The sequence below is a fragment of the Protopterus annectens genome, chromosome 14.part0, assembly GCF_019279795.1.
Source record: "Protopterus annectens isolate FY-2018-M chromosome 14.part0, PAN1.0, whole genome shotgun sequence".
Taxonomy (NCBI): Eukaryota; Metazoa; Chordata; order Ceratodontiformes; family Protopteridae; genus Protopterus; species Protopterus annectens.
Window position 1 is genome coordinate 363,058,979 of NC_056748.1, and position 16,011 is coordinate 363,074,989.

General features: G+C 38.9%; 1 protein-coding gene across 7 annotated transcripts in view; it reads right to left on the reverse strand.

The window, feature by feature from the left end:
- Nucleotides 1–16,011, reverse strand: part of PPP3CB (protein phosphatase 3 catalytic subunit beta) — a 1,778,441-nt gene that overhangs the window by 1,675,447 nt on the left and 86,983 nt on the right. The window lies entirely within an intron of this gene.

Here is a 16,011-nt window from a genome sequence, read left to right on the forward strand (position 1 = left end):
CAGACGAAAGGGATTTCCTTCGTTTAAAGCACAAGTCCTGGACCACCAAAGGAACTCTTTTTGGAGGCAGGGAATCAGAGGTATCATCGTATCCAGGCTGTGGTAATGCTGAGACCATACACTCTTTAGGTACCATTGAATTTTTCTCATATGAAGCCTTGCATTTGGAATCAACAGGATGCAAGAAGCCATGTAGCCCAAAGCCTGCAGGAATTTCCTTGCAGTGAGCTGAGTCAAAGTAGCCAAGGTTTTGAAAATTGATGCCAATTGTACCTGCTTTTCTGGAGTCAGGAAGGCCTTTTGCAAGCTTGTGTTTAGAAGAGCTCCCAAAAAGATCATTTGTTGAGAGGGAATCAAATGGGACTTTTTTGTGTTCACTGAAAATCCCAGTAGGAGGAGGAGACGCTGAACAAACTGTAGATGTTGAAGTAAAAGATCCTTGCTGTCCGCCTGGATAAGGCAGTCGTCCAGATAGGGGTAAATTTGAATCCCTTGGAGTCTGCAATAAGCTACTACTGGAGCCAGGCACTTGGTAAAGACTCTGGGCGCAGTAGATAAGCCAAAGGGCAGTGCAGAGAATTGAAAGTGTCTCGAGCCTGCCTTGAATCTGAGGTATTTTCTGCGTTCCTGTCTGATGGGAATGTGTAAGTAAGCCTCCTTCAGGTCCAATGTCACCATCCAAGCATCCTGGGAGAGCATGGGAAGAAGTTGTTGCAGAGTAAGCATCTTGAATTTTGGAATTTCCAGAAAAGTATTTAATATTGAGAGGTCCAGAATAGGTCTCCATAAATTTTGTTTTCTTGGGACCAGAAATAGTCTTGAATAAAAACCCTTTCCCATCTCTGGGAGTGGAACAGGTTCTATGGCTCTCATGGCCAATAAAGCGTTCACCTGATTTAAGGCCTCTGACCATTGATGTTTTGGCAGATCTGGCCAACCGTAAGACCTTGGCAGAGTATGAAAGTGGAATTTGTAGCCTTTTAAAATCACATCCAAAACCCATTTGTCCTTGGTGATATGCATCCAATTTTGGTAAAAAAGAGATAGTTTTCCTCCGAGAGGAGCTTCCAGGCAAGAAGGGCCTGTAGCCCAACAGAGGGAGTCATTGGGTCTGCTTCCTTTGTGACTGAGGTCTGTCTTCTCCCCTTCTAGGTGAAGAAGCAGTCCACTGTCTGGACCTATAAGAGGCCTGTGTCTGCGCCCGGCCTCTAGACCGTCTATATCTTCCCCTTTGAGGCCTGTCAGAAGTGGGAAAGGACCAATTTTTGGAGGGCCAATTTCTAGAAAATCTATGAGGCTGAACTTGTAAGAAATCTTTGACAGTCTGCATAGATTTTGCTTTTTCCTCCATCTTTTTAATAACCTCCTCAGCCTTGGATCCAAATAAAACATCATGTTGAACAGGGGCATCTAACAGTTTCGCCTTAACCTGCTCAGGTAAATTCTGCTCCCGAAGCCAACCATGTCTCCCGATAACAGTACCAGAGGCTGCGGCCCTGCAAGAAGCTTCCAAAGCATCAAAACCACAATGTAAACTATGTTTGCTAACTTGTTCAGTTGCATGCAAAACATCCTGTAATTCCTTATCCTCTGCACATGCAGGAAAGGTAGACAGCTTTTGCTTTAAAACAGACAAAAGAAACTGCTGATACTTGAACATGTGAAACTGGCAATTTAAAGCTCTAATAGAAAGAGTAGCAGAAGTATAAACCTTTTTGCCCCACCTATCCAAGGCACGAGAATCCTTTTCAGGGGGAATAGGATTTTTAGATGAAGCGGCCTTAGCAGCTTTAGAACCCTGAGAAATAGTTTCAGGATCTGCAGAAGGGTTCTTAAATAAGAATTGATGGGAATCAGGGACTCTGTAAAATCTATCAGGCTTAGAAGGAGCAGGCGGCAAGGAATCAGGATTCAGGTTAGCTTCAGAAAAAGCATCATCCACAATATCAAGTACAGGAGGAATAGCCAAAGGTCTGTGTTGAGGTAGAAGGAGAAATTCCTTAAGTCTCTTCTTGGAGGCAGAATAATCCTGACCTTCCCAATGAAAATGCTCTCTCATCTCATGTAAGGTTTCCCCAAAAGAGAAATCTTCAGGGGGAGAAGCAGAGGGAATAGAGTCCTCTGCATCTGAATCCTCATAAGGAGGAAAAGAGTAATCCTGGTCAGAGGAAGAGACAGAAGACACAGAAGACTGATCAGAGGAATCATAAGGTATATCCTGTCTAGGCCTTTTTTCAGGAGGGGGGTGAGAACCCCTAATCATTGTAAGTAAATCCTCAGCCATCCATAGTAATTGCTTCTGGGACTTGGGAGCTGAATCCGAAGCAGCTTGAGAAGAAACCCTTGGTTTTACAGGAGTTTTTGTCTTTGCTTTTGTCTTTGTTGAAATAGTTAAATGAGAAGGCCTGAAAACTCCCTCACAGCGGTTCCAGACCCATCTGAAGGAGCGACGTCTGAAGGTCCTGCAGCAGCAGATAAAATATTAGGCCTAGATGGCTCCCCATGGGAGTCTGTGTCAGCCATCGGTTCAGAAGTGGCGGACGACAGGGGCTGCAAAAGCGCCTCACTGACGACCGCCGAACCCGAAGCTGGCTCCGGCTGCGAAGAATCCTGTTTGGACCACGGAGGCCTATCCTTGTCCTTGCGTTTCTTTTGAATTCCGGTTGTCGGTAAAGTATCCAACGACATCCTATAATTAAATCGTCTACCAAAATAATTCAAGGCCCAATCGTACCTACGCTTGATAGTGCGAGAATTAAACCTGGCACAGAACCGACAGCAAGAAACGTTGTGGTCAGGGCCCAAGCAAGGTAGACAGTAAGAGTGGAAATCTTTATGAGGTATTTGTTTTCCACACGATATACAATTATTAACTTTTTCTGGCATCGGAGGAGCAAGAAAAAAGTTTCCCCAGCGGGGTGCATAGCTTGAGAAGAGAAGTTGAAAACTTCGGACCGAGGACAATCAAAGCACGTAGTTCTGAATGCGCCAACCAATGACTTGCGAGCTTGCTTTCCACCGCACGGCAAGAAAGACTGGAGAAGATGGCGTTGGCTGTCAGCTTTGTACCTCTGCGCTCTGATGTCAGGGTACTTGCTGGTACAGCCGACGCCGGACCCAGACTTTGGAATTCTGGCCGACCTCGGGCTGCCTGCCTGCAGGAACACCCTACAGTTATGACTGCAACAGTGAAACACGAAGAACATCATATCTTAAGGTCATAAAAGCAAAGATAGCTTACTGTTCAATTATATCACTCAATAAACCAATAATTATACTAATATACTAAAAGTGTAAACAGTTATTTAATTTGTATATGAACAAAAAAAAGTACAGAAATGAAAAAGCAAAAACAGAAAGAAAAGCAATAAGAAAAATATGGTCATGACATACCTTACTTGAAGATTTAGCAAGTATAAAACAAATTAAAAGTCCAGTCGCAGTAGATGCTTTGAGAGATTTAGTGGGAACAGCAATCTTTGAATCAGTTTTTTCTTTTTTCTTTTTAACATCAGTCCAAGACGATTTATCATTAACTCTCTTCAGAGATGCAGATGCCCATTCCATATCTTAAGGTAAGGAATAATGTTATTGTTTTTAAGAAAGGCAGTGGCTTCCTCTAGGGCATTAACTGACCTCATTTTATTGATATAGAATTTTTATTTCGGCAGGAAAGACAAGCAGAGTTTTGATGTTATTCTGCTTTAACAATTTTATTAATGGCCAAGCTTTTTTCCTCTGTTCCAAAACCCTGGTAGAATAGTCATTATCAAACCTAATTGAGTTTTGATTAAATTTTAATGGACCAAAACCCTGGTAGAATAGTCATTATCAAACCTAACTGAGTTTTGATTAAATTTTAATGGACTTTTCCTCCAGGTAGATTTTAGGACCAACTCCTTGTCCAAATAAGATATAAACTTTATGACTATTGATCTGGGAGGAGTAGAGGAGGATGTTGACACTGGCTTTCCTAAAACCCTATGAGCCCTTTCAATACCAAAGGACAGACCCTCCTTTAAATCTAAAATCTTTGGAATCCAGGTATTCAGGAAAGAAATGATATCTTCTCCTTCAGCTCTCTCAGGGATGCCAAAAATCCTTATATTTGACCTTCTCTCCCCGTTTTCCAGGTCATCCACTTTATTGATAAGACAAATGTTTTGTTTGATGGGAAAATCTTTCTGGCTTTCCTAAAGCTCTATGAGCCCTTTCAATACCAAAGGACAGACCCTCCTTTAAATCTAAAATCTCTGGAATCCAGGTATTCAGGAAAGAAATGATATCTTCTCCTTCAGCTCTCTCAGGGATGCCAAAAATCCTTATATTTGACCTTCTCTCCCCGTTTTCCAGGTCATCCACTTTATTGAGAAGCCAAATGTTTTGTTTGATGAGAAAATCTTTCTGGCTTTCTTCTTCCTTCAGTCTTCCATCAAGATCATTCAGGGATGATTCTAAGTGTGTTATTTTGGATTGATGCTGCTGTGCAAATTCCTTGAGAGAATCTGTTTCTGACAATTTTCCATGAGGTTTTGTAAATTCTCCTTAAAATCATCCATTTTAGTGAGAGTTATTGTACAGCAGATGTCACAAGCTGCATTTCTTTTTTTAAAGCCATGTCAGAATGAGAAGTCTTCGAAGTGCTCATCTCCACAAATGATATATTCTCCTTTATAATTTGACAGGAAAAAACTTTCCTAAGTTCACCAAAGTTACTAATAATATAAGTTTATACTTTCATCTATCAATTCTAAGTATTTTTGCTAAAATAGAATAAGTTATTTCCTGCCTTTTATATTAGTTTCATGGAGCTCTGAAAAACTGCTGCTACCAGTTGGCCATCTTGGCTCCGGCCCCATGGTTTTGGAATTATTGATGCAAATATGAACAAGTAATATTTGACACCTAGAGGTGTCATTAGGAGTTAACTGCAGATGCATCTGGAGGCGTCACTAAGATGTAATGAGTTAAATACACATGTTCCTGTTAAATATAATTTCTGTTTAGTCTAGCCCAGTTATTGTACCTTGGGGAATAATATTAAGGTTATCCATGCTATGGTGCATGTTACAGCCTGTGCTCGTACTTTCACTAATAGCTGTCTGTTCTTATCTTACCTTTATTCCCTTCCTAGACTTGAAAAAACAACTTGTATGTTTTCAGAAAACAAGCATTTAACTTTCAGCCTTAAACTTGCGGTCTACCTTTTATACACTTTTCTAGTAAATGCATTAAAATATTTAGTCACCAGAAAAGCTGCTCTTATTTGATTCCAGTAATTTCAAACTATTTTTGACTTAGCTGCTTTTCCTTGCACCTTTTAATTTTACATTTCTCTTAGTAAACAATGTCCAGACCTCTCAAGATGTACTGCCTTCACCTTTAGTCAATTTGTGTCCATGGAAACAACAGAATGTACAGCTGCCTTCAGCTGCAGATTGCTCAGCCCTCAATGAATACTTGCTAAAGGAAAACTATTCACTACTTTGCTGTCGCTCATTTTTAAAGCCCACTTTTTTACACAAATAAAAACTGTAATCAGAATAAGCCGAAGGCATAAATACAGACAATCACCTATGCAAAAGTAAAAAAAAAAAAACATTTCAACTCTACATCTATTATAATCAGTGCACGTTTACACCCCATCTACCACCCCAACAGGCCAAGATTACAGTTTAACTTAAAACTTGCTTTTTGTCCAACCTTTCTTCTCTTTTTACATTTTTAGTTTTAAGAAATGTAGGCAATACAAAGATAAAAAAGTACTTGTTTACTTTAGTATCCTTACCACGTACAACAATCACTGCAAATGCTTTACCATACATTACATTTCTCTCATTAAATGCTTTCTACAAATGCTGTGAAGAACAAAAACTGATTGTTACTCACCCCCCCCCTTTAGTGTCCTTCTAAACATTAATGACATGCAGTGGGGTACATGCCTCAATCCCCCAAATTTAGCAAAGTCAACAAAAATCCAATTTTTCTTTATTATAAAGCCATATTTCACAAATGTGATTAGTGAATAAATGTGAGACTATACCACATCAGTTTCAGTGTTGCTGGTCTTCTCCCTGTTCATCTCCATTTCCCAACCCCAGACTCCAGTAAAAGTTCAAGGTACTCCCGATTCTTCTAATCAACTTCTTCTAATCAACTACTGTGCTTTTTTATTCTGTCTCTCATGCATTTTCCCTTGGATCATGAAATATTTCACAAGCAAAGTCTGTCTATGAGCTTTACTATCGGAAGAATGAAAAGCAGAGTCCCCTTCTGCTTGACAGCTCACTTTTTGTTGGACAAACTTCTGTATTTCCTCCTTAGCATGCATCAAAAAAGACTTTGACCCTCCAAGAAGAAATGCTCTGTAGACAGCTGGATACAGCAGCTTGAGTCTCCCACCTGACTCTCAACATTCCCCGATTGCTGGGATAAATTTGATTCTATTCTGCCTGGTGTACAATGAATAATCACTTTCCACAAACATTCTACGGTCTCCAAATTTTAATATGTTGCCTTTCTACCATGGTTTTGTCAGCATCAACTCTTTCTGCTGGCATGATTTCATCTTTACTAATACAGGTCTTGGCTGCTTTCTCGTGGCCAGGTTTGGAGCACATGCACGCGCGCACACATGCACACACGTAGAATCCATTCAATTAACAAATCTTGCCTGCATGCTCTGTCCTCTAACTCGACCATTTTTTGAATGAGTCCTTCTTGAGCAGTCTCATACTCAGCTAGCCTTTTCTTCATTTTGACATCTGATAAAACTGCCAAAAAAAAAAAAAAAAGTTAATCTGAAGAGTTGTTTAAAGCTTCTTCCATTTTTCCAACCATTTGTTACTTGAGTTGATATACTCCTTCAATGTTTCGTTTATTTTAATTAGCTCTGACTACATTTGACTTATTTTTTCCTCCAAATTACTGGAAGCCATCTCTTATACCAAAGCTGGAGCTTGAACTATTTTTTGCAGAAGAGCTGCAGGATTCTTCAGAGTATGTTTTCTATTCACCTTTTCTAGTAGAATTTCTTTTTAGGCTCTCTAAACATCTTCTTTGTTGGCATCCAGGCAGTGTACTCCTTAGCCAGTAACTGAACTTTACTAAAACTGGCAGAATTACTGGCATCTATCTTTCAAGTTTCTTTTTTCACACTAGGAGAGGTGAAATTAAGCTGCTGATTAGTCTGCAGCCATCTTGGAAAGTCCAGATACTTGAAAGTCTAAACCTTTCCCATTATCTTCCCTATCTCAGTTTTTGAGTTTCTTCTGAACCCCCCCCCCCCCCCCCATTTCATGACCTCTGCCTTGTCTGTGCTGTTTAATCATGTGTGCTGTCAGTTTTTTATTCCAGCCTCCCATCATTCGGTCTACTTGTGCCATGTCATCTACACAAAGCACCTTTGCTGATCTCTCCCCTCCTTTGCTGATCTCTCCCCTCCTACCCATTTGCTGATGTAGTCTATCACCAGAACAAACAGTAGGGAGCTCAAAGCTGAATCCTGATGCACACCCATTTCTACTGGAAACCTCTCTGCGAGTCCAAATGCTGTTCATAATTGTGTCACTGGATCCTTCTACATAGCCTGCAGTAATTTTACAAACATTTCTGAGACTTAAATTCATCACAGGCCTACTCCAATAAGCATTTGTAGGACGCTAATTTGCTTTGTCCATGCCTAGGAATGCCCAGTTAAGACTCTTTCCTCAGTTCCAACTTTTTCTCCACTGTCCGTTTCACTATAAACATCAAGTTGTTTGTACTGAATTCCAATCTGAATTCAAACCGCTCATCTCCTATCTTATATTTTACAACTCTGGATACTAATTTATTAAATGCCCTCTCCAGCATTTTCATGCAGTATAGCAGGAGTTTGATATTGCCTGCATTTGTAAATATCCTATTTGTTCTTCTAAATTACCACTATGGTGCATTTTTTTCAGTCGTTTGGGATAGGCCTCCGTTTCTCTCTCATTAATGCAAGGATTACCTTCAAGAGCCATTTTTCCCCTAAAGCACCAATCATATTGATCATACCTGCCAAGGGTTCATCAAAGTCAAAAGCTCTCCCTGACTTAATTCTCCTTAGTACACTTCGCACATCTTCTAGAGTTGGTCTCCTGCTACTTTCTGAAGGAGGGTGTGCATGCAACAGTAGAGTTTGTGAGGTTTTCTTCATTCATAAGCTTCTTGAAGTCCTCTTTCTGCCTCCCCTGAATGCATTCTGGGATGGGGAACTTATAGATGGCATCAGCTGACTATATGCTTTTTGTCTTTCTATCACAACCTTGCAATCTGATATTGTTTCTCTCTGCCCTCTGTTGAGTCACATTCCACATGCTGGCAGATGTCCTCTGATCCCCTAGCAGGCAGTTCGAAATTATACAGACCCTTACAGTACAATAATTACACTACACATACTCTAATGTGCTATTTTACATACCAATAAATTCCTTACTTTATCAGTAACCCGAACAAAATAACATTTCCTCTGTACACATCTGTAAATGATTATGGTTTATTTGATTGAAAGTGTGTTTTTCACAAAAACCACAAAACATAGAAACTCATTTCAGTGAAAATCAGAATCACATTTATTGGCCAAGTATGCACATCTACAAGGAATTGGACTCTGGTTTCAGTGACTCTCTAATGCATACAAGTAGTAAAAACAAAACAAAAAAATGGGAATATACATGTACGTATATGTACAAGGTGCAAAGTGCAACTCAATGCAAGAAATACTGAAACTCTGAAATAAACAAGTATTAACAATAAGTAAACAATACTGCAGAACCTTCGGAGCCTTGACAAAAAGAATACCCAGCCTAATAAGCTGAATTAACCATTTATGAACTTAATGGCCTGTGGAAAAAACTGTTCTTAATTCTACTTGTTTTGGTGCGTATTTATCTACAACTCCTGGCCAATGTTAATAGTTTATAAAGACGGATGCCTGGATGTGAAGAGTCAGTCATTTTCCCTGCCACTTTCATGACTCTGGAATAGTACAGGTCCTGTAAGGAAGTCAAACTAGCACCAATGATATTTTCGGCAGACCAGACTATTCGATGCAACTTATTTTGTCATGTTTAGACAGATCCAAACCACACGGTTATGGATGAGCTAAGAATAGATTCAATGACTGCTGTGTAGAACTGAATCAACAGCTCCTGCAGGAGAGGTCGAACTTCCTCAGCTGTCACAGAAAGTACATTCGTTGTTGTGCCTTTTTTATGATGGACCATACACTGATCTCCCACTTCAAGTTCTGGGAGATTATAGGTCCCAAAAATTTGAAGATTTCCACATCTGACAGCAGTATTAAATAGGGGGGGATAATATTGTAGTACCACTCCTAAAGTCCAGTTTCATCTCCACAGAGTGTTCAGCTCCAGATTATTCTGACTAAAGTAAAGGGCCAGCTGCTCAACCTCCTGTCTGTATGCATACTCATCACCTTTCCTGATGAGCCCAACAATGGTTGTATCATCTGCATATTTAGTAAGTTTGAAAGAGGGGTCCTTAGAGGTGTAGTCATTACGGATCTATATTGAAACCATGAAAGTACTAAATAGCGAATGTATGTACACTGACACATAAAGGTCGCTGTATATACACAGCGAAACACGTAAACAGCGAAAATCAAAATGCCAAACATGTTTCATCATCAGAATGCACCACACAGGTAAGTAAAATTCCAAATAAACTAAATTATTTTACTTTTGCAGGGAAGCAAGCCCCCCTGCACCCCCCACCCCCCTAAATATATCAATTCCGAGTGGAAAAAAGGATATATTTCCTTATCACCACCACCACACTGCTGGCTAAGAAACACATTAGGAATTCCGGTTTTCACCCTTTATGTGTTTCGCTCTATATGTACATCGACCTTTATGTATTGATGTACATACATTCGCATTTCTGATCTTTCGGTCTAGTAATATAGACCCATCATTAGTGTAGAGGGAGAAGAGCAGTGAGGAGAGCACACATCACTGGGAGGCACCCGTATTGATCATGTGATAGCTACATGTAAATTTCCCCACTTTCACCTGCTGTTTCCTATTTGTCAAAACATTGGTAATCCATTGACAGGTGGAGGCAGGAACAGAAAGCTGGGAGAGTTTCAAGGGAAGAAGTTCCAGAATTACTGTATTAAATGCAGAGCTGAAGTTCAAAAACAGAACACTTGCACATGTCCCTGGGTTGTCAAGATGTTGCAAGATAGTGCAGACCCATATAAACTGCATCATCCACTGACCGGTTGTCTCTATAAGCAAACTGAAGGGAGTCCAACAAGGCAGCTATAATATCCTTAAAGTGAGCAAACACCAGCCTCTCAAAAATCTTCATGCTTCATGACCACCAATGTCAAAGTAACAGGCCTGTAGTCATTCATTAGGGACTGGAATGACTGTAACTTGTCTGAAACATAGAACTTCACAGAGGTCTAATGATTTATTAAAAATCCGAGTAAAAACAGGAGCCAGTTGATCAGTGTGACAACAGGAGGTACTTCCAATCATGCTAGAAGAAATAGGGCAGTGGATTTGTAACATATGTCAGCATAGCTAGCTAGAATTTTATAATTAAATTATATGTAATTTGTATATCAAACTGATTTGTACAGACACTTGTGCTGAAAATGTATTTGTAAGGTTTGCTTGTGTTAAACTGTATCAACAGTGCACCCTGCTGTACATGTATTATCGCAACTGATTTAAATATACACATTGTAACAGGATACACTGGAAGTGAAAAGGTTAATCTCGAATCATCTGTCTTTGCAAAATATTCTTGAAATTACTTTATGGGTTAAGCCATAAAGATGTTATTCCACAGTTTTGAATGGAGCCAGAGATGCAATATCTGTGCTAGAGAACAGTGGGTAGCTCATGTAGGAAGAGTGAAATGGTTTTATGGCTTTATGACATCCAGGAGATCTAAACAAAGCGCTGTGTGTATGGTAACACATAGATGCTAAAATCCTGTCAGCTTCTAGTGTTGATGACAGCATAGGAAACAGAGTTGGATGACCAGATGTGTGTGATGTCATTCTGTAAGCCAAAAATAATATTTAAATATTAGCAGGAGTTTGCTCTCAGCATTCTGTATTCAGTCTTGGATCTAACAACAAGGATCACTCACCCACATTATCTTGCCTTGCTCTATTCAGTAAGTAACTTAACTAGGGAACAGTAATTCTTTTAGTCAATCAGGAATAGATAGTGAAATTAGCTAAATACCGTTTTTCTATAACGGTGTGAAACTTTCCATCTGTGTTATTTTTAATATTCCCTGTGACTGAAACTCTGGTGTTTACTGTAAATATATATTTAGTAATTTCATGTTCTTTTCTTTTATTTATTACTAAATGTACTTAAAACTTTTCATTGTGGCTGGTTCTTTTTACAAAATATTTAAAGTTCTGGGAGTATTTGCACATATTTACTTGGTGATACCTCTGGCTACTCCTGAGAGTCTTACTGTTTGGTCATTATTACCATTTGCATTAATATTAACTTCACTCAGCATAACTGAATAACCTTTTAACAGCCTTACAGTAACTGACTGGTGGCAGTGAATCTACCACATCATCTGGGTAAAGTTGGTAGAGTGAGTAATCTATGCCAGTCGTTCCCAGGTGTGTGTGTGTGTGTGTGTGTGTGTGTGTGTGTGTGTGTGTGTGTGTGTGTGTGTGTGTGTGTGTGCATTTAAACTTCAAGAGTATGTGTGCTGGCTACTCGGGGCAGGGACGCAGTGCCAGTGGGGAGACTTACTGGGGACCTGGAGAGACCCCTGGCTGAGTGTGTGACTTGTGTGCTCTTAAGGGAAATTGTGCTTGATGCAGACAGGTCTGCATCTGGAAATACTGAGTGTATCTATTTGTATTTCAAATGCACATCCCTCTCCAGCGTCAGAAGTGAGGATTCAGATTCCTTTATTACTGGCCTAGCATAGGGGCATCACAATCAGCACAGGTTTTTAAAGAAGAGGGTGAACCCTCATCTAGACTGCTGCTTTCTTAATGTGCTGTCTCTTAAAAAAAAATGACACATCCTCTTCAGAGATAATGAACGCAGGTTTAATGTGAAAAATGGGTGGGAGAGAGAGTAATACAAGTCAACAGAGAGACGGCGACAGTCATTTGTAACCTGAGGCTCATCAAACCTGCATTAAAAAGCATTCAAGTCATCAGCCAGCTGGTAATCAGCTGCAGTGGGGGGATGGTTTCCTGTAGTTCATAATGTTTTGTAAACCTTTCCAAACTGATGCAGGATCACTAGCTAAAACATTTTTTTTTCAGCTTTTCAGAAGAGTTCTTTTTAGTCACTCTGATTTCTTTTGTCAGTGTGTTCCTTGCCTGTCTAAAAAGAGTTATATCCCCACTTCTACAGCATCTTCCATGGCTTGACAAAGCTGCTTAATTTAGCAGTGCACCAAGGTTTGGTGTTAAATTTTATCCTGGTCTTAGGGGAGACACACATCTTCACAGAAGCTAATATAAGATGTTAGTGTGTTTGCCAGTTCATGCAAGTTAGCAGCAGAATCTGCAAAAACACTCCAGTCCGTACAATCAAAGCGGGCTTGCAGCTTCTGCTTGGCCTCAACAGTCCACCATCCCGCAGTTTTGATCACAAGTTTAGCAGATTTTAACTTGCTCTTATAGGTAGGAAGCAAATTAACCAGTCAGTGGTCAGAAAAGCCCAAAGATGCACAGGGGACAGTGCAAAAAGTAAATTTCAGCACTGTATAACAATGATCTAGTGGGTTCCTGTCTATGGTGGGACACTTTACAGGTTGTTAAATTTAGCAAGTTCGTGGCTAAGATTTGCCATATTAAAATCTGCTAGATTAATCAGAAAGAAGTTCGGATAATTATGCTCCGTGTACATTATCTGATTAGACAGTTCTGTAGTTCCGCACTCGCATGGGCTTGAGGTAGAATGTAAACACTAACCAGAACAAATCAAAAGAACTTCCAAGGTGAATAAAAAGGTCTACAATTAACAAAAAACATATACAAGTCAGGGCAGCATATTTTACTTAACACTGTGACATCACTACACAAACCTTAATGGATAAAAAAAACATTGGGTGGCACGATGCCAAGGCACTTCTATGAGCTAGGCTTGTAAAGGCTCCAGGGCCATTAGCCTTGTACACGCCTATGAATCTATTCCACTTCCTTTATTCTTCCCTGATTTCTCCAATACTTGGTTCAATCTGTAAAGATGAAAGCCAGGCAGATATAATGCAGAGTGTGGAATGGATTAGTTTAGACAGGTTTCTGTGAAACAGTACAGAAGAAAGTGAAAAATCCTTGTGAGTTTCATTGAGAAGGAACAATTCATCCATCTCAATGCATAGGGAAAGGAGGTTCGCCAGATGTAAAACTTGGGAGTGTCGTTTGAAAACCCACATGTGCACCAGCGCACTTCCCCCTTTTGCAATCCCTATGTCTACCTCTGCAGCTAACAACTGCTGCTCCCACAGCTGGGATCTCCAGAAAATTTCTTAAATGTGAAAAATCCGGTGTTAAACTGCACAAAGTGAATTGTCGAATGTTCAGCAATTCTTCATTAGTATACTAACAGTTGAACACTAAACAGGACAAATAAAAACAAACAAAATACTACAGAGCACTGAACTGAGGCTGCCATTCATGGCGCCATCTTCCCAGCATCTTGTAGGAAAATGTCACACGGACCATTTATCTCCAAAAGATTTTTTTTTCCAGGAGGCAAGTCCCCCTGAACCCTTCCCCCAAGCCTAACTACACACCAATTCTGCAGTTGCAGAGCCACAGAAAAAAACAGAATACACCTGGCGCACACACAGAAATTCCTAGACAAGGAAGTAGAACTTAACAGTAAGAATTAAAAGGACCTACTACTGATTTACACTAAGTTGCATTGTCATTCCTATGCTGAAAAACTAAATCAGCAGTCATTTTCTACAGACTAACATAGTTTTTAATTAATGTGATTCAGTCACTTGTAGTTTAGATCAAATTAATTTCCCATCTCTTATATACATATATATATATATATATATATATATATATATATATATATATATATACACACATACATACATATATACATATATATATATATATATATATATATATATATATATATATATATATATATACACACACACACACACACACACACACATATATACATTATATATGTATAAAAAATATATTATATATACACACACATATGTTGATCCCATTTAATTGGTCGAATGTCAGTCGAAAATGAAATATAGCCCCTGCCCCACTGCAGTGCGACCCTGGACTGAGAATATTAAGTAAGGGAGGGTGTGGGGGGCACAGACCCCCACATGATTGTAGTGTATTCACTGTTATATGAAGTTGTATCTATTAAAAATACACTGATTTTATATATATATATATATATATATATATATATATATATATATATATATATATATATATATAGTGTGTGTGTGTGTTTTTTATATATATATATATATATATATATATATATATATATTTATTTATATATATCTATGTGTGTGTGTGTGTAAAAACTATTTGCAAAATGTGGGGGGCTATCCCCCTCCAATGAGGGGTTGCCCCCCACACCCCCCTTACTTAATATTCTCACTCCAGGGTCACAGTTCAGTGGGGCAGGGGCTATATTTCATTTTCGACCAAATGACATTCAATCAAATGAGCTTTCAGTGAAGTGGGCTGCCAGAAATAATTTTCGACCAAATAAAGTAGACCCATATTATATATATATATATATATATATATATATATATATATATATATGTATATATATATATATAAGAAACTGTTGAAGTAGAACAAAACTGTCAAAAACAAAAACAGGAGGTGAAGCAGTCGAGAATAGCACCAAAACACCTAGTCCAATAATTTGTTGGACTAGGTGTTTTGGTGCTATTCTCGACTGCTTCACCTCCTGTTTTTATATATATATATATATATATATATATATATATATATATATATATATATACATATATATATATATATATATATATATATATATACACACACACACACACACACACACATATATACACAAACATATATACATACAAATATATATACATACACACACACATATATATATATATATATATATATATATATATATATATATATATACACACACACACACACACACACACACACACACACACACACACACACACACACACACAATGGATATAAAAAGTTTACACACCCCTGCTAAAATGCCAGGTTTTTGGAATATAAATAAAGAGACCACAATAAACTATTTCAAAACTTTTCCCACCTTTAATGTAACCTATAACCAGTACAATTCAATTGAAAAACAAGTCTAAGGAAAAAAATATAAAATGTACGATACACTGGGTTGCACAAGTGTGCACACCCTTAAACAAATACTTTGTTGAAGCACCTTTTGATTTAATTACAGCATTTAATCTTCTTGGGTAGGAGTCTTATCAGCATGGCACATCTTGACTTGGCAATATCTGCCCACTCGTCCTTGCAAAAGTGCTCCAAATCGGTCAGATTGCAGGAGCATTTCTTGTGTACAGCCCTCTTCAGATCACCCCACAGATTTTCTATTGGATTTAGGTCTGGGCTCTGGCTTGGCCATTCCAAAACTTTAATTTTCTTCTGGTGAAGCCATTCTTTTGTTGATTTGGATGTATGCTTGGGGGGTCATTGTTGTGTTGAAAGATGAAATTCCTCTTCATCTTCAGCTTTCTAGTAGACGCCTGAAGGTTTTTGCACCAAAAGTGACTGGTATTTGGAACTGTTTATAAATCCCTCCACCTTGACTAAAGCCCTAGTTCCAGCTGAAGAAAAGTAACCCCAAAGCATGATACTGCCACCACCATGCTTCTCCATGGGGATGGTGTACTTTTGGTGATGCATAGTGTTGTTTTTGCATCAAATGTACCTTTTGGAATTGTGGCCAAAAAGTTCAACCTTGGTGTCGTCAGACC